This window comes from Marmota monax, unplaced genomic scaffold (genome assembly GCF_021218885.2).
Source record: "Marmota monax isolate L192 unplaced genomic scaffold, Marmota_monax_Labrador192_F-V1.1 WCK01_AAM20220418_F8-fsc00179, whole genome shotgun sequence".
Classification (NCBI taxonomy): Eukaryota; Metazoa; Chordata; class Mammalia; order Rodentia; family Sciuridae; genus Marmota; species Marmota monax.
Genome location: NW_026695200.1, coordinates 3,654,282 through 3,681,168, shown reverse-complemented (window position 1 = coordinate 3,681,168; position 26,887 = coordinate 3,654,282). Strand labels below are relative to the sequence as shown.

The 26,887-nt window shown below is 32.3% G+C and overlaps 1 long non-coding RNA gene and 3 other non-coding genes across 5 annotated transcripts in view; all 4 read left to right on the top strand.

Moving 5' to 3' along the window:
* LOC131423607 (uncharacterized) overlaps positions 1-26,887 on the top strand; it is a 198,509-nt gene that overhangs the window by 103,779 nt on the left and 67,843 nt on the right. For both annotated transcript variants that reach the window (XR_009225351.1, XR_009225352.1), the window contains 4 exons: positions 199-311; positions 3,697-3,800; positions 7,052-7,090; positions 8,406-8,455. This is a non-coding gene — a long non-coding RNA (uncharacterized LOC131423607). The remainder of the gene's footprint in view (positions 1-198; positions 312-3,696; positions 3,801-7,051; positions 7,091-8,405; positions 8,456-26,887) is intronic.
* LOC124082386 (small nucleolar RNA SNORD115) lies at positions 330-409 on the top strand. Its single transcript, XR_006848350.1, has one exon. It is a non-coding gene; the product is annotated as a small nucleolar RNA SNORD115 (small nucleolar RNA).
* On the top strand, positions 2,167-2,242 carry LOC124082444 (small nucleolar RNA SNORD115). The gene has a single exon (XR_006848402.1). It is a non-coding gene; the product is annotated as a small nucleolar RNA SNORD115 (small nucleolar RNA).
* LOC124082402 (small nucleolar RNA SNORD109A) lies at positions 7,904-7,970 on the top strand. The gene has a single exon (XR_006848361.1). It is a non-coding gene; the product is annotated as a small nucleolar RNA SNORD109A (small nucleolar RNA).

The following is a 26,887-nucleotide window of genomic DNA, read 5'->3' as shown; positions in this document are numbered from 1 at the left end:
TATTATTTTCAGAATAATGAAGGTACATGTTAAAAATGATGACAGTTGTTTCTAATATGAAAATGATGCTGACCAGATCTCCAATTCATGAGTTCATTATTGGTTCTCCTCAATGCCTAATTGGCGCACTTGATGGTATCTTCACTTCTCACTGAAATTTTCAGTCCTATTGCTGTTTACCCATTCTTGTCCTCCTAGATAAGGACTACTGAGTAAGAACCTGCTTTGTCAACTCCTGCCACTCAGGTATGCTGCAGTGAATCTAATGAGTCTCCTGTCCCTTTGAAGCATGGTTTCAGGATGCCATTCTGGTAGGTGTTTACAAAGCAAAGTGGATATATGTGTGGAGAATATCTTAAGGAAACATGATGATGTAAAAATCATGCTCAATGGGACTATGCTAAGGCTCAAAAGAGGCAAAAATCCTGGCAACGAGGTGTAAGAAGTAATTAGATTTGGAGAGGGGTATTCATTTTGGGATAAGAATGAAGAAACTTTGAAGGGTATCTTGTTTTACCTGCCTCTCTTTGTTTCATAGAGAATATTCATATTCCTTTATTCTGATCTTCATATCTTTATTTTTATTACTCATAAATTGGATGTTTTAGCTTATTTTTCCTCCTTGTGTGCTTCAGAATGTTCAACCAGAAAAGAAATGCCATTACATGCATTAGATATGAATTCTTCCATAGTGATTAAAGATTATCAGGTAGACTATTTGACTCTTGAAGTCTGGCCTTTGAAATGATTATAGCCAGGCCTCGTGGCACAAGTCTTGTAGTCCTAGCTACTCAGGAGACTGAGGCAGGAGAATCACTTGAACTCTGGGCAGAATAACAAGACCCCATCTCAAAAAAAGAAAGAGGGTGGGGGGAGGGAGGAAGGAATGAAAGAAAGAAAAGAAGACATTCCATGCATTCATTTATGTAAAATGAATGAGTGATAACCTGTTCTTCCCAATGAGTGACTGATGAACACTCATTAAACTCTTTTCACCTAAACAAAACATGCTTTGATTTTGATTTGAAGATAGGATGTTTTGTAATTCATTGCAATTATCTCTTCAGTGATTCTATATGCACAAATTAACAATCCGTTTCTCTTATTCTATTCTGTGGATTACTATGGTGTTATAATGTTTTTGGATCATTGAGCACTATTCACAACTGAAAGACTTTGCAATTTCAGAGAATTGTTTGAGACTGAGGCACAGTCATTCCTCCATAACTACAGGAAATTGATTCCAGGATCCCATGCAGACACCAGAATCTGTGGATGCTCAAGCTCCTTATATAAAATGGTATACTATCTGCATATAATGCAACCCTCCTGTAGATTTTAAATCATCTCTGAATCATTTATAGTACTTAATACAATATAAATGCTTATATAACAATTTAGTTCTTATATGTAAATAGTTATTATACTATATTGCTTAGGGAATGATAACAATACAACAAAAGAGTTGGTACATTTTCAATACAGATGCAACCATCTTTGGCCTAACTACATAGTACACAGTCCATGGGTATTTTAATTATGGATGCAAAACCCACAGATACCTAACCTATACTGTATATAAGCCGCCATTTACTGAAATTGAAAGCAATGATTAGTCTTAAGTCCTATTTTCACATTCTGAGTCTTATGTGGTTTCACTATATTCAATAAAAGGTATACATATGTTATATATGATGCCGGTATTACTAATATAATTACTAATATAGGTACTTGCATATGTAACCAAGTGATGAGAGTAATATTTCATCTGTAGGTAAATCATTCCTTGACATGAAAACCTAAGATCAAAATACATGAAACCTATTTGCTTTGTCCTTACTGTAAGTGGTCAATCAATGTTCTGTAGCTTTATAGTAGTTCATATTTGGAGTATCAAACATATCAGTCTTATAAAATTAGAAATAGCTGTTGGGTGCCATATGTACATAAGAGATGTAATGCTTCCCTTTGACTATGTTCTTATTCCTATCTCCTAGAAAAAGACTACTAAGGAAGGAATTTTTTACACTGTTGTGCTCATGGGGCAATTTGTACCACCAAAGTGTCTGACAGTAAATATGTGGCATCTGGTTGACTATAGTACCAGTGTTTAAAGATCCATTTCTGGCAAGTATATTACACCTAAATATATGAGTGCCATGACTTAGTTCAATGATGATATGTTATCTTGAACAAAAGTGATGGCTCAAAAGTCAGGCTCAGTTGGATTATGCTGAGGCCCAGTTTAGGTGAGAATTGTGAGATAAGACTTTTGGATTTTTTGGTTTCTTTTCATGAGAATTTTATTTTGGGTTTCCAATGATGAAGTCTCCTGTGAAACTCGTTTTCATTCTAAATACATTTTTTTCTAAATGCTTCTAAGTCAAATTATGATCAAGTTTTCTTTAATTCCAATTTTTCTTGAATATTTGGCACTAAGATATTGGCTTTTTTCTCTCTCATCTCATGTTTCAGTGACTCCTGCTGGCACTATTCTACTGAGCAGAGGTGAAAGGCTACCTTTGCTGGCTAAAAAATTCCAAATTAGACCATTGGATTAGTGAAGACTCACCTCTATAATAATTATTTATTCATTTAGACAGTATATCATTATAGGGTATATAATATCATTATAGGGTATATATATATATCAAGGTTTATAGGGTATATCATCTTCACAATGATTGAAACATGAGAAAATTCTTACATTTATCTATAATTGCTTTTATTGAAGGTTGGGAAATATCATATGTTGGAATTATGCTCAGTGTGTTATAGTTATTTGGGGTCTCAATACACTAATAGAAAAAAATTAGTACTGAATTTTGACAGTGTTGGGATATTTTTTGATCACTGAAGACCCTTGAAACTAGGGTAAGAAAATGAATTTCATTAATGTTTCTTCAAAAAAATTGAAATTGGATAAACTGATGAACACATTGGTTCCTAATTTTTATCTCCCAAGTTTCTGTATTTTCATTATAATGAAAGTGTGTATGTGCTATGAGTAAAGTCAAATGTTAATAAGACCCTTGGGATAATCATGGCCATTTGTTGAGGCAAGACAATTGCCATTATAGGTTATTCTTCTCAATGAGTAACTTATAGGCTTGATAATATTCTTGAGAAAAAAAATTATTTTTTCACTGAAATTGCACTGATAGAAAGTTGACAAGTTTTATGATTATAAGTACAATTCAAAGGTCTAATATTCATTTGATCTAAATACAGATGTTAATGTATTAACCCCAAATGTATGTCAGGATGAAAATGTTTCTAGTTCATTAATGACTCAGAACATAAAGACAATGACATTATGGCTATATGTTTGAATTCTAATATATATTTCAATTTATTCACAAAATGAAATGCAGTTATGAGTAGTCAGCTATATTTTTAACTGAGTGTTATGTGGCTCCACTAAGATCATTATATGATAAATTACAAGCAATAGATAAAATCAATAACTATTAATATAGCTTCCATTCATATGTAAATAAGGTTGATCAATTAAAGTTCTTGTTTCTGCCTTAAACAACTTTATAGGTTCTCCAAATTCAAGCAATTTTATATTTAGCCTTTATTCTATAGCATCTATAGTGGATACTTTTTCAGTATAAAGCAAATATCTCCATTAAGAAATAGCATGCATGAGCCATACATATTTTCCTCTTGATCTTGCTCTTCTTTCCTTAGGTAATGAAGACCATTTTTGGCTTGTTGACACCAGTACAGCTGACACATCCAAGTACCTGTCTTGTTTCCTGTCAACTTCAATCATTTTTAACAATACCATTATAGTAGGTATTCTCAGAAAAAGTGAATGAATGTATGATGATGGTTTGTTTCAATGGTTTGTTTCAATGATAAGACCTTATATTTTCTTGAGGACGTTGATGGCATAAACCAGGTGGCCCTTGTCTTTGTAGTGGGCTTAGTTAATTTATTTGAAGAGGGGAAGGGGTTATGGTTCCTGATTTTGTGGGTATTTTTGTTTTGTTTTACAGGATATAAAATTTCTCCCTTTTTATTTTTTCCCCTTTACCAAATGATACTCAAAGGGAATAATTTCCCCCTTGCATTTTTCCTCCCCTGGAAGTATACATTTAGAAGACTGACGCTAAATTGTATCCTTTAAAATCATGCTTACCTCTTTAAATTAAGTCTGATTCTTTAAATCTTGCACTGGGCCATCTGGCTGTTTACATCTGGTATAACTTAAAGTTTCCTTCCAGTAGTCAGAGATTCAGTCTGTCCAAGTCTTTCTAGGGTTTCCATGGCTTATATGTGGAGAAGACTAATTTCTAGAGTCACTGCACTATCCTGCAGGTCCCTCAAAGTGCTCTTCAACTTCTATTGGGTCTGTGGACATGGCATTTGGGTCTGTTGCTTTATTTCTTTTTACTCAGTTACTTTTAAGTTCTTGTACGTTCTGTCTTTAAGTAATGTTGAGATGTACCTTTGCAAAAAGTTTTCTACCTGTGTGTTTTAGTCAGCTGTTTTGCAGCTGTGACCAAAAAAAACTAACAAGAACATGTAAAGGAGGAAAAGACTATGTAAGGGCTCAAGGTTCAGAGGTCTCAGTCCATAGATGACTGACTACCTTCCTCAGGGCCTGAGATAAAGCAGAACATCATGGCAGAAGTGTGTGGCAGAGGAAAGCAGCTGGGAACATGGTACCAGGAAGCAGAGAAAGAGCTCCATTCAATAAGAACAAAATATATATACCTCAAAGGCACACCCCCAGGGACCCACCTCCTCTAGCCACAGCTTATCTGCCTACAGTTATTAACCAGTTATTCCCTGTCACAGGATTAATTCACTGATTGTGTTAAGATTCTCATAACCCAGTCATTTCACCTCTAAACTTTCCTGCATTGTTTCATACATGTACTTTTGGAGGATACCTTACATATAGACCATAGCATTGTAAAAACTATTTGGTAATATTTGGAGCAGACATTTTGCTAGAATTATTACTATACCCCCCATTATTTTTGACTTTTCAAAAATCTTGCTTTTTTCCATTGAGGAATTTTATTTGAATTACATTCCTACAAAAAGAAACCCAGGATTTTCCCTCCTACATCTTTGTGGCCCATTATGCCAGCTGAGGTCATTAGTACAAAGAAACCAAACTGATGGGATGAGAACAGATTCTTTTGCCATTTTCTAGATCATTTAGTTGCACATAAAATCTATGACCAATTACTCCATACTTGTTTAATCTATCTGTGATGTTCACAACAATTTCCCCATCTCTGTGAGCATCAATGATTTCAAATTCACTAATGTAACCATGCTTCATCATCCCAATTAGAAACTAGGCAATAACTTTGTAGCACAGCCTAATAAGAAACTGGTGTTTTCCTCTTTTGGGAGTATTATCGGTATCAGCCAAGACATCAAAGCATTCCATAATGGTGACATGGAAAGATGAAAGAGCCCAATGTCATGTTTTGTTGGACACATCTACATTATTTTTTAGTCTAGAATTAGCATAGTCCTACACTAAAGGGATGGCCAATTTTGTGTCTATACTAAATGCTCAGGGTATTTAAGAAAGAGTTCTACATTCTTTCTGCATAACTCATGTCGTAAGTTATCTTGGCTCTTAATATACTTTTCTCTCTTGATAGATTTTGATTTGTAACAACTTTTTAAATATAATTTGAATTATTTTTGTCTAACAAATAACAATTATTTATAATTATTCCTTTGATGGATGTAGTAGTTAATATTGTATATGTAGTATCCCTATATATTTACTTCTATTTTTTGAATATTTTACACAGCTTCTGGAAGGACATATATTTTATACAATAGTAATGAGGACAGAGTTTCATAAAAAATTCAGATATTTGAGAGCATTTTCAGGTTAATAAAGGCAACAATTCATGAAACAGAATTGTTTGGCCTGAATGTAGATTGTGTTGAAATAAAGTTGCTCCTAGTCAGATAAAACAATGGTGTGGGGTAATGATCCTTTGATCCTAGTATGAACATAAACTTCCCTGGATTGATTTAAACCAATCAGATGAAAGAAGTATCATTTTGTACTGCTATCAGGTATATTGTAACATGCTTTAATAATCTTCTAAATGATATAACCTAAGTTCATAGTTAACTTGTGATTTTTTGTTTCTAATATATTAAGTAAATATATCAGTATTGATAACTGTCCCACTGCAGTATAAATTCATGTATTAGTCTAGACAAAAGGGTCCTGAGAAACTTCTAGAGTTGCCATTATAGTTATCTACCCAAAACTCAAGTCAAATGTCCACCTATTCTCTTATAATTTTTTTTTTTACATCTCAGGGTATTTTCATAAAATCTTTACTGGTTGAATATAGGTTTAGAATTTCCTATTAAAGAGACAAGTGCTGTCTCACTTATTGGATTATTTATAGAAATACTCTGCATGCTGAGGATAAACCAATAGGAGTATTAGTATGGTATGAGGAATGCTTATTTATTGGTAGTAGATTGGTCTGGATTGATGATAAGCACAAATATCTGAGGACATTAAGTTCCAGCTGAATGACTCTCTAAAAGGACAAATAACACTTTCAGAACTAGCTCTTTGATGATCCTATAATACCACTATCATGTACCCACCACCATTCTTCCTTCCTTCCTTCTGTCTTTCCTTCCTTCCTCCTATCCTTCCTTCCTTCCATCTTTCCTTCCTTCCTCCTTTCCTTTCTTCCTTCCTTCCTATATCGTAGGATATTTTCATAAAATATTTGAATACAAATTTAGAATTTCTTATTTAAGAAACAACTGCTTTGTCACTTATTGAATAACTTCTCAGAGAGTATTAGCTATTTTTAGAATAAATAATTTAGGGAGGAAACAAGTGAATAATGAAATGACAAATGTGACAAAAAGTTAAGCAACTGTGAGTTTGTGGCAAGGACTAGAAATGTTGGGATTCCTGTATGATACATAAATAATTATAATAGAACCAACATTGTGCTTCGATTTTAATTTTTAATTGATGTGGTACTTTTCTGATCTGATTTATTTTCTTTGAATTTTGCTATAGGTAAAAGCTAGAACAAGTTATTGACTTCAGAGAAAAGAGGTGAGCAGCTACTTTCATGCTTTTAAAATTCTGTGTATTCAGTGGTCAATGATGTCAGAACTTCAAGGTTTATGAGTTCAGAGGCTCAAAGGAGATTATTTTTATGATAGACATATTTTTTCCTCATGAATACCATTAATGGATGGTGAAACTTCATCATTGTTCCTTCTCTTTTTAAAAATCCCTTTTTAAAATTTTATTTATTTTAATTTGTTATACATGATAGCAAAATGCATTTCAATTCATAATATACATATAGAGCACAAATTTTCATGTCTCTGATTGTACACAAAGTAGAAACACCATTCATGTCTTCATACATATACTCAGGGTAATGATATCCATTTCAGTCCACCATCTTTCCTAAAAATCTCTTTTGAAGTAACTTCAAAAAATAATTATTCCTTTGATAATTTTTAGTTACTGACTTTTTTACCATTTTGTTTGGTGAAAATGATTTCATTATGAAATTTAAGTGTGGTAAACATTGATGTTTTTATCTTTTGTCTATCACATTCAGAACTTTGATGTTTCTAACCTTACTTGTACTATAATCATACAATATATTATTCTGATGTCTAATTTACCTCTTTAAATTTAGTTGACTTAAGGTTTTTTAAAATTTCCTAACAGGTTGTCTAATTTTACTAGAGTGATCCAAGATCATTTATTTCACATGCAAGTTTCATTATTCAGATACTAAACAAAATGTGTACTGTATGTTTACTGCTTTTCATGCATAACACAGTACATAAATCTGTACAAAATAAGCCTGGCTATGGAAATGCTTACTTGTTAGAAGGGTGCTTGTCTGGATTGATGAAGAGAACAATTGTCTGAGGATGCTGAGGGACTCTTTCCAGATAGCAATCTGAGGTCCAGATATGTGACCCTTTAATAGGACAAATAAGACTCTCCAAACCTGGCTTTAATTGGTAACACTTCGGTGACAATAGAATGACACTGTGAGCATGTCTTTTCTTTCTCTCATAGCAGGTAATAGCATCTTATTCTCTAAGGCAATGTGCATCTTTTAAATGTTCAGTGACTCAAAACTTGCTTCATTTTCTTACACTGAATTGTGCATATTTATATACAGAAAGTACATTCTTGAGCAGCAAATGAGGAGATTATTAAGAAGATTGAATTAAGAGTCAAGCAACTGTGATATGTACTGGAAATTCCACTGGTATTGCTAAAAGAAAGGAACACTGTCTGACCATATTAAATAATGACCATAGAAACTATTTTAGTGCCTTGATATTTTTACTATTCAATATTTTCTAAAACTATGTCTTTCCTTTTTTCTATCAAGTCTCATGAGATAGAAGAGCTAGAATCGGATCTTCCACTTCAGAAATAGGGGTGAGTAACTAGACCAATATCCTTTGAAATTCATATGTTGTGTGTTGTGGCCAAATTTTGAGGTCTCTGTGCTTATCTTTTCAGAATCTTATTTGAGAATATTTTTAAGACATGTCATTTTCCTCAGTGACACACTAACTCAGATTACCTGCATTATTGAGTTCTTACCATTTTCATTCCTTCCTGCTTTTATGGAAAAAAGTAGGATTTAAGATAATTGTTTTAGCAATTTCATGTTGGCTCAAAAATCATTATATTAAAATATAGCTGTGGCAAAATATTTATCAGAATTTCATCATTTGTTTAATTATTAGAGTTTCAGAATACAGAATCCATGGCTCATAAGTTCTTTGTGGTTTTATATATATATATATATATATATATATATATATATATATATATATATATATATAAACAATATGTTTCTGTTTCAATTTAATAACTGAGGATTGACTTAAATTATTTTTTTCATATTTTTGCAAATCAGAAAGTTATTTATGAAACTTTGTTCTCTCATTCTATGACATTATAAGATAGTAATAGAAATAAGAATTGGATGGTTTCTGGAATTTTTGAAATATATCTTGATCACTGAATTGATGACTTGCTGTGTTTGGATGGTACAAATCTATTGAACTGTACAATTTAGAAAGATAAAAAGGTATCTCATCAAACTAGTCCAAATATTGGTTCATATATTTCTTAGGATTATTGTCCAGTAGATTGTGTGTTACTTTGTGCTTAATGACAGATCAAAAGTGTCCTCTCTTTAACGCAAGCATTTTAAGAAAATCTTGTGGAATATTTATTTATGTATTTTTTAACACATTTGTTTATTTTTCTTGCATATGCTTAAAGTCTTTTACTTACATGTTTTTCTCCGTTATGAAAATCATAGTGCAATTATTTCTATACCACATGCAAAGATATTAATTACTCTTAAGGCACTAAAGGCCCACATGTATTGTACAGTTGAAAAAACTTGAGTAATACTGATAAATCAGGTGAAATATAAAGCCAACAGTCAGAACAATAAACTGCTGCAATTTTCAATTCCTTTTCACCATTTGAGTTCTTGACCCACTAAAACTAAACAATGTGGATCAACTTTTAATCCTACTTCCTTAATTTTTCTTTTTTAATTCTAAGATCAAAAAGCTCTAGCCATTAATTACTGCCATTACGTCATTTTAAGAAATTCTAAAGATAATCAGAATATTACATGATTTATGACATATTTTGACACTCTCTGCTTTTCAGAGGTAAAATATTTATTTGCTGCATCTTAGGAAACAAATTTTCTATATTAATTTAAATATCTATAAATCCATCTATCTTTATGTTTTGACTTATCTAACAATCGATTTATTTCATTATAAAGAAGATACTGATTTGATATATATTTTGGTAGCAATATGTATTGTGTAATATCCAGAGGTCAAACCGGTCCTTACATCTCTATGTCAAACACAATAGATATGTCACGGTCCTCAGTAGATCTGAAGTACACCACATTTTCTTTAATTCCTTATTTCCAGAGTAAAGGTTGTTAACACTTTCTTACTACCACAAGATATAATACATTTACAACCAGTATACACAAGGCTTAATGTACTCATGCTTCTGTTTCTATAAATTATTTCTAGAAAGAGTAATGCTTGAAAGGTTTTCTTTAGTAAGCCATAGTCAAATCACCACCCAACATTCAGCTTACCATACTTCAGTAATGTAATATTGAGACAAAGTTATTTATGTTTTATAAATGGAACAGTTAGATAGAATACTCAAATAATATTTTATTATTTAAGATGTTTACTTAAGTAATACTTGCTTAAGGTTAACACTACTAAAATAAATTGGAATTAAATAATTGAAACTGACAGTGCTTTTGAAAATAAATGCCATTACAGTAGTACTTATCACTGACAGTCATACTAAGGCAGTCTTTAATTTCCAATTAGTTTGATACAGCTAATTGCAAAACAAAATAAGTTCTGAAAGAACCATTCCCTGGATATTTTTTTTTCTTTATTTATCATAATATGCATTTATAAATAATAATAAAGACAACAAAAGTGCAAAATTGAGTACAATGACAAAGCAGAGTTAACACAAAGAAATTAATCAGGATAGCTTTCATTGTATGAATTTAGAAAAATTTATTAGGTTAATCCTCTGAAATACTTTCTAAATTTTAACATTATAATAGGAATTTTTAAAATTTTTTAAAATTGTAGTTGGACACAATACCTTTATTTTACTTATTTTTATATGGTGCTGAGGATTGAACCTAGGGCCTCACACATGCTAGGCAAGCACTCTACTGCTGAGCCACAACCCCAGCCCTATAATAGGAATTTTTAAGATTGTAATATTACTAGTTTTTCCTTTCAGACAATTTGAACAGATTCATACTTGACATATAAAGTTTTTTTTCCTTGTCTTTAGTGCTAGCAATATATGCTTAAGAACAAATAAGAAATTGAATATAAGGCCACAAATGAAGGTCTCAGGTTGAGTAGTCAATCAATTATATAAGACACAAAAAATTTTAATTTAGTATAATGTTTGATTAGCATTATGAAAGTGTACTGAGCAGTATATAAAACAGACATTACTCATCTCCTTGAAACTTCCAATAGCTACTGGAACTCATATCTTCTTTTAATATCAACAATTATATAAACTTTTAATGGCTTATTCAGATGATAGCCCAGTGGGGTGTGTGTGTGTATGTGTGTGTGTGTGTGTGTGTGTGTGTGTGAGAGAGAGAGAGAGAGAGAGAGAGAGAGAGAGAGAGAGAGAAATGGAGAGAGTGCTAGCTCACATGGCACAGAGAACATCAGGTTATCAGTGTGCTCTGAATATGGTTAGAGTCATGTTAAAACCATGGCTTCCCAGTTCTGGGTTGAGCCCACAGATCAAAGCATTCCCAGTAAATATGGCAGGTTCAAGTCCCTTTTCACACAATATTCCAATATCATCTTATGTCAATAGTTTCTAAGAATACTATTTGTGTGAAGACAAATCCAATATAACCTGTAGGCAGCCTATGGGGTGGTAAAGTCATTTTTTTATTTGCTTACTGAACAAGAAAAGATAATAAGATTGAGAGATAGTTGCAAAGTGGTTGTGATGGAATAGAGATTGAAGTGTAAGTTTATACTAATGATGCTTTTGGTTTGGAGAAAACTGCTAAAACACAGGTGTCACAAAATCCTTGATATGACTCCTTTATCCAAAGAACTTAGCCAATTTTTTAGTGGAATAGAAATATGGGTTCTCTTCTGAGGTTGTATCTAGTAATGCAATCTATGGAAGGGTACTTGGGAGTAATAATAAACTTGTTGTAAGAAGGTTTACATTGAATGCTGCTTTGGTGCTGGTCCCTTTTTGTTCAATCCAAGTGATAAATATTGAATACTGATTCTTAAAGCAATATTTATTCCACTCTAATTTTTGCATGTGTCAACATTTCCATGTCTCAAATTCTTTCATGCTCTTGGTGATAAATAGTTCTAAAGTTTATGAATTTGCTATATTGAAAGCTATAAGAAACAAAAGATGAAGTGTATACTATTTTCCTAATGCAAATAACAATTCCGTAGGAAAGTATCCCCAGTTTTAAAAGTGCTAATTTGTCAGGAGCTACCTTACTAAGATTAGTCATGAACAACTATATGAGGATTATTAAAAATTATTTTCATATATCAATCAGAGGTCCAGATGAATGTTATTTGACAGCAAAAGAAGACTTTCAGAATTGGTTCAATGTGGTGACCTCTTCAGTTCTCTCCCAAAGCTCCTATGTATGTGCCTTTCTCCTTTTTTTTCCCTTACCAAATTGCATTGTTATAATAACTTCATTGGGCAGGCTTCATTCTTAGGGTTTCACATTAAGGAGAGGTTTGGTGTTTTATTTATTTTGAACTATTCAACATTGATTGAATAAAAGTACTTGATAATTTGAATACAGACATATCTAGAAATAATGATTGATGGGAGTGACTATAAAGTGGACTGTAGTATAAGTAAAATTGTAAAAGTTGTAAGGGAATGTGAGAAACTTAGATGGTACATAATGAAAATAGGCATAAATTATGATGTTCAAATGTTATTGATATTTGTGTATTTTCTCAATTGGTTTGTTTTCTTTTCTTGTAGTTATTTTTTTGGCATATAAAATAATCATAAAAAGTAACAGCATACCCAGAAATAGAAATAAGCAGATCCCTATATCTTTGGAACATTTCATGTGATAAGATAGATATAAGGTGAATCCTGATAAATTTTAAAGTTACTAAATTAATATAAAACGTGTTGATCTAACCATAATGGGGTGGAATTAGAAATAGGATGAGTATCTCTTAAAAAGCTACCAATATTTGGAAATTAAAATTAGTCCTTATAATCTATTCATTGATCAAAGAGGTTATAAAAAGAAAAATTAAAATGTATTTTGAATAAATAAAGATTAAAAACTAGCAGGGGATATTTATAGAATGGAACTCCTATACTAGAAATAAAGAAAGTTCTCAAATCAATGAGTTTATACTGTACCTAAAAAGTTAAAAAGTAAATTAACCCAGAGTAAAAGAAACAAACAATTATAAATATGAGAGCAGATCAATTAAGTATGTATGCATACATATATATTACAAATGTATATATACATACACATATAAAGATAAAGAGAGCAAAAAAGAGAAAGAAGAATGGGTGAAACTGAAAACTGGTCTATTGAAAAGATAAATAATATTGACTATTAAAAAGAAAAAGAAGGATATGAATACTAATATTATGAAATGCAAGAAAGAACATTATTACAGATTATATGAACATTAAAATGATAATAATTAAAATTTATGGAAAATGTATACCAATAAATTGGGCAACTTAAATGAAATGAAAAATTCCTTAAAAGATGCAACAAACAAAAATTCAATGAAGAAAAAGATAACTGGAATAGATTTTTTCATAGAAGTTTATTTGTAGTTAAACACCTCCCCACAAAGAAAACTCCAGACCCATATAGCCTCACATGAAATTTTAAAATACCAGTTATACACAATCTTCTAAAATAGTAAAAGAAGGGAATACGTTCCAATTCATTCTATGTAAACAGCAGTGCCTAGATAGAAAAAAAACAAATATGTTTGAAATGAAGAAAACTATACAACAGTATCCTTAGAACATAAATGAAAAAATATAGTCAAATTTTAGCAAATAAATTCCAAAAATATAGAAGTACTTTGTGATTAATTGGGTGTTATCTATGGAATCAAGGTCAGTTTAACATTTGAAGATAAGTCAATATTAGATATTCATTTCTGGAAAGTCATGGTAGGACCTCTCAAAATTTATTCCTCCTTAAAATCAATAAGAACCTTGACCAACATGGTCAAAATAGATTTTTCATAACTTTGGAAATTAATGAAAGGCTTACAAAATTTCCTAGAACATTTATTCAAGAAAAATGTCTGCCTCAATAAGAAGAGCAACATTTGTGGAATTTTAACATGTCTCCTTCCCATATTCCTCCCCTGAAACACGGTGGTATCCTTGAAAACAAGCAGGATGGCAGTGGTGGGAGGAGAAAAGGGTTTTGTACAATCCCCAAAAATGTTTAATTCCTAGAGAATTATAACTATTTGACCTCTCTGGAAGCTCACTAGAAAAACCTCATTTTTAAGATTTATACTTCTTTGAACTGACACAGAGCTCTCTCAGTGAGGAAATCACAATCAACAGGAATCCATAGAAACTGAGTCTCACAAAAGCCTGAAGAATTTAAAGCAGTCAGGAACAGAAAGAAAGAAAGGGGGTGGGGGAGGAAAGAAAGAAGGAGAAGAGAAAGTAAATGTCTTGGAAATTAATGTTCAAAGGCTCAAAGGGAGATTTGAAAAGCTCTGACACATTCCTTTGTATCTAGAAGTTCACATGCATGTACAGAGTTGTAGGCTGTCACAGGAAACATTAGGAAATACCCTAATTGCTTACCTCTTGATTTCCATGAGGTTCTGTGCAAGCAGGAGGCCTTAGCCTCCTGCTTCCTGCTAAGGAAAAGTAGTAAACTACTTGAGTACTAAATGTGAACCACAACAGGCACACACAATGTCCTTAGTAAAGGGTTAGAGACATGTTGGTTGGAGGCATTTAAGGAATTCTCTATTTATTATCTGCATACTGTGAAGCAAGTGGTACTTCAATATCCACATACTATAGGACACATTAACTTTACAGAATTTGTTCAGAAAAATCATGTAAAAAAAAAAAAACAAGAGCAACAATAGGAAACAGCAACTAAAATAAACTGTGGAATGGAGAAAAGTTGGTTTACATAATTGTCTCACTACATGTAAAAAGTCCAGTTTCAACAAAAAAGTGATAAGATATACAAATAAACAGGAAAGTATGACACATACACAGAAAAAGAAGTCAGTAGAAATATTCCCTGAGGAAATTCAGATGTTGGACTTAGTAGATACAGACATTAAGTCAATAATTAAAAATATGTTCAACAAGCTAAAGAAAAACATTGTCTAAAGATTTAAGTATGCAAATGATATGTCACCAAGTATGAACTACCAGTGAAGAGATAGAAATTATAAGCAAGAAAATTTTAGCTCCACATGAAAATTCTGGAGTAAAAAATGAACTAACTGAAATGTAAATTACATGAGAAGATCTCCAGTAGCAGATATGAACAGACAGTAGACTCAGTCAACTTAAAGATAGACCAATTGAGATTACCCAGTCTGAGGAACGAAGAGAAAGAATACAGAAAATATGACCTAAACTGCAAAGTACTATGGAATACCAGGGATCACACCAATGTATGCATAAATTGGAGCCTCCCCCTGCCAAAAAAAAGGAAAGGTAGGAAAAGTATTTGAAAAATGAAACCTTCCAAATTTGAAGGAAATCATTAATTGGCACATCTTAGATGAACAAATTTAACTAAGATAAAATTCAAAGAGATCCACAACTATAAACATCATAGTCAAATTGTAAAAGATACAGACAAAAGAAAATATTGAAGATAGCAATATTTTTAGCAATTCATTACATACACATTATTCTCAGTAAGAATAACTGACTTCTTGTAAACTATATAGGCCAGAAGGCAATGTATGTACTCAAAGTGATCTTAAAAAAATCTCTCAGCCAATAATTGTATATTCACGAAACCTACCATTTAAAAAAGATAAATGAAGACATTCTTAGATAAATAAAAGCTAAGAGAAATTTTTTCATAAAACCTGTCCCAAAAGAAATGCTAAAGAAACTCCTTAATTCTGAAATAGAAAGATACTGGAAAGTAGCACAAATCCACAGGAAAAAATAAAAAAGCACCAATAAAAAATATACATATATGTAAAACAAAGTCTAGATATATTTTATGCATAATATTTTCATCACCTATTTAATTTAAAATGTCAATGATAGATTTATGTTGATGGTCTTATGTAATGATATGATTTGGGGGTGATGTCAGAAAAATGCTAGAATAGGGGTTTTCTACCAGCAATTCCCCTAAGCATCAATTTTGACAATTACTGATGACAAGAGTACCTTTGTAGAAGTTCAGGAATTCAGAATACAGCATACCGTTGGTAGGAAAATTAGCTCAAGAATACAAGCAACAATAAATGTTGGTGAGGATGTGAAGAAAAATTTTCACTCATACATTCATTGCTGGTTGGACTGCAAATTAATGCAACCATTGTGGAAAGTGTATGGAGATTCCTTAGAAAACTTGGAATGGAAACAACATTTGACCCAGCTATTCCACTCCTCAGTTTACACCCAAAGGACTTAAAATCAGGATACTACAGCGACATAGCCACATTAATGTTTATAGCAGCTCAACTAATAATAGCTAAGCTATGGAACCAACCTAGGAGTCCTTCAACAGATGAATGTATAAAGAAAATGTGATATATATATAATGGAATATTACTCAGCCTTAAAGATGAATGAAATTATGGCATTTGCCAGTAAATGGATGCAGCTGGAGACTATCATGCTAAGCAAAATAAGCCAATCCCAAATAAACAAAGGCTGAATGTTTTCTCTGATATGTGGATGCTAATTCACAATAAAGGGGGTGGGAGCTAGGGAAGAATAGAGTTACTTTGGATTAGGTAGAGGGGAGTAAGGGAGAGGAGGGGTATGAGGGTAGGAAGGATAGTATAAATAATCTGACATTATTACCATATGCACGTATATGACTAACAACTGATGTGATTCTGTATCATGTACAACCATAAGAATGAGAAATTATATTCCATTTATGTATGATATGTCAAAATGCATTCTACTGTAAAGTATAATTAATTAGTACAAAAAAGAGAGAACATTTTCCAGTTACTTATGTAACCCCTCTCCCACAGAGTACCAACAGAGTCTTCCCTCAATCCATAATTTTTCCACAGGAGAAAGTGAGAGCATAATAAGTTTCCATCTTCCCCTGGCATGGTGCTTCACTATAGGCCCATTTATTTCTCACCCTACCCCAAAAATAAGGAGATCAATTTAGCTGAGAAGTTGTAAAAATATGGTAGTACTTAAGAGAGGTGGGGACTCACAGCACAGTTTAGAATCTCATGGATTCTTCTGTTTTAAGGACTCCATCAGGAGCTCACTTATAAGTCACTCAGGGTGCCTTACCTATAACCCACCCAACTAGCTCTGAGTATGCTCAACCCTCAAAATGCCTCATGCCCTCTGTGGGTAGCACCCCAAGTGTGCCCCTATGTAGAACAAATGAGAACACATGCAGAAAGTTTTCAAGCAAACAGAAACATTTGGTCTATGATTAGGAAAATGCACACAAACTTTAGAATTTTAGGACACTGAACTAGAGAAAACAAACTGGAGGATCTTATCATATAGCCTGAATTTAGGGGATCAAGGCATGGAATCGTAAAAAATCTACCTGCTTAAAGGAATTAAAAAACATTCATAGAAAAGATGAGGGAAAACCTCAGAATTTCTTGCCTGTCTGGTGAAAACATGTCTCTCCTAAAGCCAGTCAGTAAAGATTGAAAGGGGTGATTATTTCAAATGCAAAAATAGCAGTGCATGAAAGAACAAAGAAACATGATACCACCCAAGGAACACAAAAATTTTCTAGTAACTAACCATAAATAAATACAGATCTACAAATTGCTTAACAACGAATTCAAAGTAATCATTTGAAGAAAACTGTAAGAAACACAGACAATGCAATGAAACCAGGAAAACAGTATGTGTGGCAGGCATCAAGAATACAAATAACAACCAGGCATGGTGGTGTATGCCTGTAATTCCAGCATCTTGGGAGGCTGAGGCAGAAGGATTGTGAGTTCAAAGCCAGCTTCAGCAAAACCAAGGCACTAAGAAACTCAGTGAGATCCTGTTTCTAAGTAAAAAACACAAAATAGGGCTGGGGATGTGGCTCAGTGGTTAAGTGCCCCTGAGTTCAATTCTGGTACTAAAAAAATAAAAAATAATAATAATAAATAATAACAAATGCTGGCAAGCATACAGAAAAAAGGAACTCTTATGCACTTTGGTGGGAATATAAATTAATATGGCTTCTAGGAAAATCAGTATGGTGGTTCTTTAAAAAGCTAAAAATAGATCCTCCATATAATCCAGATATACCACACCTTAGATTTTATGCATACCCATGTTTATTGCAGCACAACAACAGTCAAATTGTGAAATCAGCTTAACATAAAGGAGTTTTATTCAGTCTTAAAGACGAATGAAAATATGTCATTTTCAGAAAAATGGATGGAACTGGAGATCACAATTTTAAGTGAAATGTCAGATTTTGAAAGAAAAGTATCATATGCTTTCTGTCATATATGAAAGCTAGAAGGAAAAAAATGAAGAACTCCATAAAATTAGAAGGGGGATCAGTAGCATAGAGGAAAGGGACCAGAGGGACAGAAGGGAGAGAGGGGAGGTATTGGGAATTTAAATTGACCAAATTATGGTTTTTGTATATGAAAAAATATGTGATAATAAAACTCACCATTAATTATTATGCACTAATAAAGTTGTTTAAAGAAAAATTTAAAAGCAATAAAGAAGCAAATTGAGGAGCTGAATTATACAATGAGTAAAATGAAATATGCAATGGAGAGCAATAGTAGACTTGATCAAGCAGAAGAAAGATTCTGCTAATTTAAAAACCAAACATTTGAAATTATCCACCCAAGGAAACAAAACTTAAAAAGAATTAAAATAAATGAAGAAAACCCACATGATTTATGGCACATCATCAAGAGAATTAACATAAGGGCTATGGGAATTCCTGAACTAGAATAAAAAATGGCAGAAAGTTTAAGGAAATAAAGGATAAGGAAAAAAACCCCCAAATCTGAGTATTTATGGACATTCAGGTACATGACACTCAAATTTTCCAAACATAAATGCCTAAAGAACTCTACCAAGACATATTATAATCAAACTGTCAAAAATAAAAGTCAAAGCAATCACTAATAAACAAGGTTACCATTCAACCACCCATCATTAAGAGGGTTTGCCTTTCCTGTGAACTACAGAGAGATGGGTTCCTTATGTTGAGATTATTCATTGCATATAATTTCAGTGAATGTTAATGAAATATTTATAATGTTAAAAGAGACAATTTTTAAAGCAATAAGCAAAAAGAGACCTATCACATACAAGGAAACTCTTATGAGGCAAACAATACTTTTCTCAGCAGAAACCTTACAGACTAGGCGACAATGGGAAGATATTTTAAAAGTGCTGAAAGAAAAAACTGCCAATCAATCCAGAATACTTTACCACACAGTTCTCCTTCAAAAATGGAGAAAAAACTATGAAATTTCCAGATAAAAGCTGAAGGAATTCACCACCACTAGACCAGCCTCACAGGACATACTAAAGGAATTTCTTCAAGTTAAAAAATATAGGACAATAATTAGTAACGTAAAAGAATAAAATTCACTGAAAAAGAAATATATAGTCAAATTCATAACCTTGCTATACTGTAATGTTGAAGTATAAATAATTTACTGTACTATAAAGTTTATGTATTAAATGTATTAAAAACAATTATAGCTACAATAGTTTGTTAATAGATATATCATATTAAAAAATGTAAGCTGGAATATCAGCAACATAAAATGTGAGGGTAGGAAAGAAAGTGTAGAGTTTTTGTATGCAATCCAAGTTAATTTGTTATAAGCTTAAATTAGACTATTATGCCTGTTTTGTGTAAGCTACATGGTAATCACAAAGCAAAAATCTACAGTAGACACACAAAAGATAGAGAAAGGAATCAAAGCATGTCACCATAGATATCATCAAATCATAAAGAAAAACAGAAAGAGAGGAACAAAGAAACAAAAGTACTACAAAAAAGCATGATAAGTTAAGTCTTTATTTGTCAACAATCACATTAAATGTAAATGAATTAAATTATCCAATCAAAACATAAAGAGTGAACAAATGGATTTTATAAAACTCAACTCTAGGGTGCCTACTTCAAGACTACACATAGGTTGAAACTGAAGGAATGGAAAAGTTATTCATTCAAATGGAAAAGAGAGCCTGGGTAGCTATGCTAGTATATGAATAGGCTTCAAGTTAACTGTAAGACAAAGAAAGTAATTATATAATGATGAAGGAGTTAATTTATCAAGAGAATACAACAATGATATATCTTTATGCACCCAACATTGAATTTACTGTACAAGGCAAATATTAATATATATTGAGAGAGAAACTGCAGTCTAGCAATAGAATAATAGTAAGAAATTTTAATACCCTGCTTTTGATAATTGATAGATAATCCACACAGAAAACCAATAAAAAATATTGGCCCTAAATTTTTACTTTAGACCAAATAAATGTAATATAGATCATATAGAACAGACATAAGAACATTCCAACCAACAGTATGAGAATACATATTTTTCTCAAGCACACATAGAACATTCTCCATGATAGAGAAGACAAAACAATCTTTACAAATTTAAGAAGCTCAAAATCATATCAAGTATCCATTTTTTTTTATCACAACATTATGAAACTAGCAATAAATAACAGGAGAAAAACTGGGAAATTCATAACTATGAACAACCAATGGACCCAAGGAAAAATCAAAAGGGAAATAAAAATATCTTGAGAGGAATAAATGGCAGCAAAATATAGCAAAATTATGAGACCAAGTAAAAGCAGTTATAGAAGGGAATTTTTTAGTAATAAACTCCTACATTAAGAAAAAAGGAATAAGATAAAATAAATAGCTTAACTATATAAAATAAAATAGCATAAATAAAAAAAATAAATATAAATAAAATAGCATAACTTCACATCTGAAAAAAACTACAAAAAGAACAACAAATACAGCTAAATGTTATTAAAAGGAAAGAAATAACAAAAATCATAGCAGAATTAAATAGAATATAGACTAGAAAAATAATAAATATCAAAAGAACTGAGTAGTTTTATTGAAAAAAATAAACAAAACTTCAACTAGGATAATTAATAAAAAAGATGATTCTAATAAAATAAAAGTGAAATGAGAGGAGTGGGGCTGTAGCTCAGTGGGACAGGTCTTGCCTAGCATGTGTGATGCCCTAGTTTGATCCTCAGCACCACGTAAAAAGATAAATAAATGAAATAAAGGCATTGTGTCCATCTACAACTAGAAAAAAATATTTAAAAGTGAAATAGGAGTCATTATAACTGATATCATAGAAATAAAAAGGATCTTAATAGATAATTGTATGCCAACAAATTGAATAATGGGTAAATCCCTAGAAACATTCAACTACCAAAATTGAAGCATGAAGAAATGGAAAATGTGAACAGAACAATAATGAGTGATATTGAATAAACAATCAAAATCTCCCAAAGAAAAACTCAGAAATGGATGGCTTCTCAAACTCTTCAAAGCAATTGAAGAGGAACACTTTCAAACTCATTTTACTTTTTTATTTTTTGGGGTGCCAGGGATTGAACTCAGGGACACTCGACCACTGAACCACATCCCAGCCCTGTTTTGTATTTTATTTAGAGACTCTGTCACCGTATGAACCAGCTATGAGTTGCTTAGTGCCTCGCTTTTGCTAAGGCTGGTTTTGAACTCAAGATCCTCCTGCCTCAGCCTCCCGAACATCTGGGATTACAGGTGTGAGCCACTGCACCTTGACCAAACTCATTTTATGAGGCCAGGGCTAACCTAAATACCAAAGCCAAAAAAAGACACTGTGAGAAAAAAAATCACAAGCCAATATCTTTAATGGATGTTGATGCAAAACTCAACAAAAAAGTAGCAAACATAATTCAAGAACACATTGAAAAGATTATGTCATAATCAAATGGATTTAACCCTACATGCAACAATGTTTCAACATATGTAATCAACAAATGTCACATCACATTAATAGAAGGATAAAAGACAAATGATAATCTTGATAGATATTTTTAAAGTATTTACCACTATTGAACACCTTATACGATATCTTCATCAGCAAGTGCTATGGGTTCCAATTTATCTGCACCCACACCAACACTTGTTATTTTGTGTTTTTATGATTAGAGTCATCCTAGGGGTATGAAGTGGTATCTCATTGTGGTTCTCATTTTCCTAAAAAAAAAAAATGTTGTGCATCTTTTGATGTAGTTATTAGCCATTTGTAAGTCTTCTTCCAAGAAATGTCTATTCAAGTTCCTTAATATTTAAAAGTTAGATTGTCTTTTTTTACTTGTTAATGTTTTTATTAGTGCATTATACTTATACATAAAATATTGTGGTTCATTTTGACACAATCATACATGCATCGAATATAATTGTCTTCACCTCAATCCCCAAATACTTAACTCTTTCCCTCCCCTCATTCGTACTTCTGTTCCCCTTTCTATACACTACTGGTCTTCATCTTATTTATTTATAGTTTCTTATATTAATAATTTATAGATAAACATAAAAGTGAAATTAACTCTGACATATTCATATATGTACATGGCACAGTCAATTTAATCACATTGTTCCTCCCCTTTCCTGTCCTTCCTCACTCTCCCTCGATTCCCTTCCTCTACTCCATTGATTTCTCTTCTATCTTCATGGAATTCCTCCCAAGCCTTTTCCCCCATTATTTTGGTCTAGCTTCTCCATATGAGAGAAAACATTCAATCCTTGACTTTCTGGTCAGGCTTATTTCACTTAATGTGATGATCTCCAGTTCCATCCATTTACCAGCAAATGCCATAATTACATTCTTCTTTCTGGCTGAGTAAAACATATAGTGTACACACCACATTTTCTTTAACCATTCTTTTGTGGATGGGCACCTAGGCTGGTTCCATAACTTGGTTACTGTGAATTGTGCAGCTACAAATATTGATATGTATGTATCACTATAATATGCTGACTTTAGTTCTTTCTTTTAGATTAAGTGGGATAGCTGGGTCATATCGTCTATTTCTAGTCTTTTGAGAAATCTCCATGCTGTTTTCAAGAGTGGTTGTATTAGTTTCCTGTCCCACCAACAATGTATGAATATACCTTTTCTGTCACTTCTTCACCAGTTTTTATTACTATTGTATTCTTGATGATTTCCATTCTGACTGGAGTGAGATTAAGTCTCAAGTATAGGTATGTTGAACATTTTTTCATATATTTGTGGACTATTTGTATTTTTTAATTTTTTTCTCAAATATTTATTTTTTAATTGTAGTTAGACACAATACCTTTATTTTATTTATTTTTATGTGGTGCTGAGGATCGAGCCCAAGGCCTCACACATACTAGGTGAATGCTCCACCGCTGAGCCACAACCCCACCCCTGTATTTCTTAATTTTGAGAAGTGTCTGTTTAATTCTTTTGCCCATTTGTTGATTGGGTTATTGGAGGTTTTTTTGGTGTTAAGTTTTTTTTCCTAATCCTTTCTATATTCTGGAATATTAATCCCCTGGCAAAGATCTTCTTCCATTCTGTAGACTCTCTTTACACTCTTCATTGTTTCCCTTAGTGTGTGGAAGCTTTTTACTTTGATGCTATCCCACTTATTGATTCTTGGTTATATTTCTTAAACTTTTGGAGTCTTGTTAAGGAAGTTGGTGCCTGTGTCAATATGTTTTCTTCCTGCAAAGTTTCTTATCACCTGCTGGCCAGACTGGTGATATGAACTGGGTTCAAAGGAGCTGGCTGTATCAGTAACTAAGAAAATGGCAAGGAAACCATGCAGCACATGAACATGTTTCTAAGGCAAGATGGCTCTTTGACCCCAAGGGTCAGCTGCAGCGCTGAAAGGAGCAAGAGAGAGGGAGCACACCCAAAACCTTCTATTTATTGGGGAAAAGACATCGAGAAAGTTCCACCCAAATAAGGAAAGGAATTGGGCTTCAGGAGGCTGCCCATCCCAATTAAGTAATGCCAGGTAGGGCTTGAAGCAGGCTCCAGTTGCCAAGCAAGGGTAAAGGCCACTTGCCTTGCACAGCTTTCGCGTGCCTGTCAGATCCATACCCCCATCACTCAAGGCAGGGGGAGCCAGCTCGGCTCAGGGGTGATGGGTGGCTCCCCACAGTTTCTGGTCTAATTCCTCATGGTCTTTGATCCATTTTGAGTTGACTCTTGTATAGGGTGAGAGGAAGAGATCTCGTCTCATTCTTCTACATATGGATATGCAGTATTTTTAGTAAGTGTATATCCAGTTGTTCTAGCACCATTTGTTTAAAGAATTATCTTTGTGCCATTTAGTCTTTGCTTCTTTGTCAAATGTTAGTTGACTATATTTATTTTGGTCTATTTATCTTTTCTTTCACCACTACTACAATGCCTTGATTACTATAACTTGATATCAAATCTTGAAGACATGGGTGTCAGTCCTCCAACTTTGTTATTCTCCTTCAATTTTGTGTTGTCTATTCTAGGTCTTTTTACTCTCCACATAAACTTTAGAATCAGGTTTTTGGTATTTGCAAAATAACTAACTTGATTTTTATTGGGATTGCTTTGATTCTATGGGTCAATTTAGGAAAAACTGACATCTTGACAATATTAAATCTTCCTACTCAAGAACATGAAATATCTTTCAATTTATTTAGTTCCCATATTTTATCAAAGGTTTGTAGTTTTCTTCAGATATATCTTGTATATATTTTGTTAAATTTATACACGAATATTTCAGTGTTTGAGAATGCTAATATCTGAGTGCTCATGTCTTATTTTCAAATTCTGTTTTCTCAGCGTTGGTATACATGAAATTGATTGACTTTTGAACACTAGCTTTATATGCTGAAATGGTGATTTACTTTCTTTTAGTTCCAGGAGTTTGTTTTTCTCAATTTTTTGAGATGTTTGATGTGACGATCATGTTATCTGTGAATAAAGACAAATTTATTTCTTCCTTTCCAAACAGTATACATTTTCCTTCTTCTTGGATTAAATTATCTAAGATTTCCAGTATAGTGATGAAAAGGATTGGTGAAAGGTGACATCCTGTCTTATAGAAAATCTTCTAGTTTTTGTTATGAATGTATGTGGTCTTTTATCAAATGTTTTTCCTGAATCTATTTATATGATCATATGATTTTATCCTTTAGCCTTTTCATGTGATTGCATTAATTGACTTTCTAATATTGAACCAGTCTTCCATACTTAGGTAAAATCCCATATAGTTGTGGTGCATAATTCTTTTTGTTGGTTGACGTTATATGCTAACATTTTGTTGAGAATTCTTGCATTTATGTTTATGGGAGATATAGGTCTGAAGTTTTCTTTCTTTAATGTCTGGTTTTGGTGTTACAGTAATACTGGCTTCATAAAATGAGTTAAAATGTTTCCTCTGCTTTTATCTTCTGAAAAAGATTGTAGAGAATTGGTATAATTTTTATCTTACATGCTTGGTAGAATTTGCCAGTGAGCCTTATGAATCCAGTGCCTTTTGTTTTGGAATGGCATGTTAGTAACCATTTTTTAAATAACTTTAATAAATGAGAATTCATTGAAATTTCCATTTCTTCTAATGTGAGTTTTGGCAGATTGTGTCTTTCAAAGTGTTGGTCGATTTCATCTAAGTTATCAAATTATAGGCATAGAAAATTATAATATTCTATGGTTATCATTTTAATTCCCTGATACAGATAGTAATGTCCCCTCTTTTATTTCTGATAACAATTTGCATATTTTCCTTTTTGAAGTTAATTTGACTAAAGCTGAACAAGCTTTTTGGTTTTGTTGATGTTTTTCTATTGACTTCCTGTGTTCATTTCATTGATTTAATATTTTTATTATTATTTTATTATTTATTATTATTATTTAATATTTTTATTATTATTTTGTCCCCAGCTTACTCTGTATGTACTTTTCCCTTCTTTTCTAGATTTTTAAGATAAATAATTGTATTATTGATTTTGGATCTTTCTTTTTTTCCAACATGTGCATCAATTTCTAAATTTATTTCAGTGCATCCCACAAAGTTTGAAAAGTTGTGTTTTCATTTTCATTTATTTAAAATATTTTTCAATTTTTTGAGATTTCTTCTTTGACCAATGCACTATTTAGAAGTTTGTTATGAACACACACATGCACACACACACATGCAAATTATAACCATGTAAGGTTATGAATATGTTAATTGGTTTAATTATGATAATCATTTCACAATGCATACTCATATCAAAACATCACAGTATATTCCCAAATTTATATGATTTTTATTTTTTGTCAATGAAACTATATATATTTTGAAATAAATAATAAACTAAAAATAAAGTGTGACTGATATTGAGTTCAACTATGTCTTTTTTTTTTAATTTTTTAATTGGTTGTTCAAAACATTATAAAGCTCTTGACATATCATATTTCATACATTAGATTCAAGTTGGTTATGAACTCCCAATTTTACCCCAAATACAGATTGCAGAATCACATCGGTTACACATCCACATTTTTACATAATGCCCTATTAGTAACTGTTGTATTCTGCTACCTTTCCTATCCTCTACCATCCCCCCTCCCTCCCCTCCCATCTTCTCTCTCTACCCCATCCACTGTAATTCATATCTCTCCTTGTTTATTTTCCCATTCCCCTCACAACCTCTTATATGTAATTTTGTATAACAATGAGGGTCTCCCTCCATTACCATGCAATTTCCCTTTTCTCTCCCTTTCCATCCCACCTCATGTATCTGTTTAATGTTAATCTTTTCTTCCTGCTCTTCCTCCCTGCTCTGTCTGTTCTTAGTTGCTCTCATTATATCAAAGAAGACATTTGGTATTTGTTTTTTAGGGATTGGCTAGCTTCACTAAGCATAATCTGCTCTAGTGCCATCCATTTCCCTGCAAATTCTATGATTTTGTCATTTTTTAGTGCTGCGTAATACTCCATGGTGTATAAATGCCACATTTTTTTTATCCATTCATCTATTGAAGGGCATCTGGGTTGGTTCCACAGTCT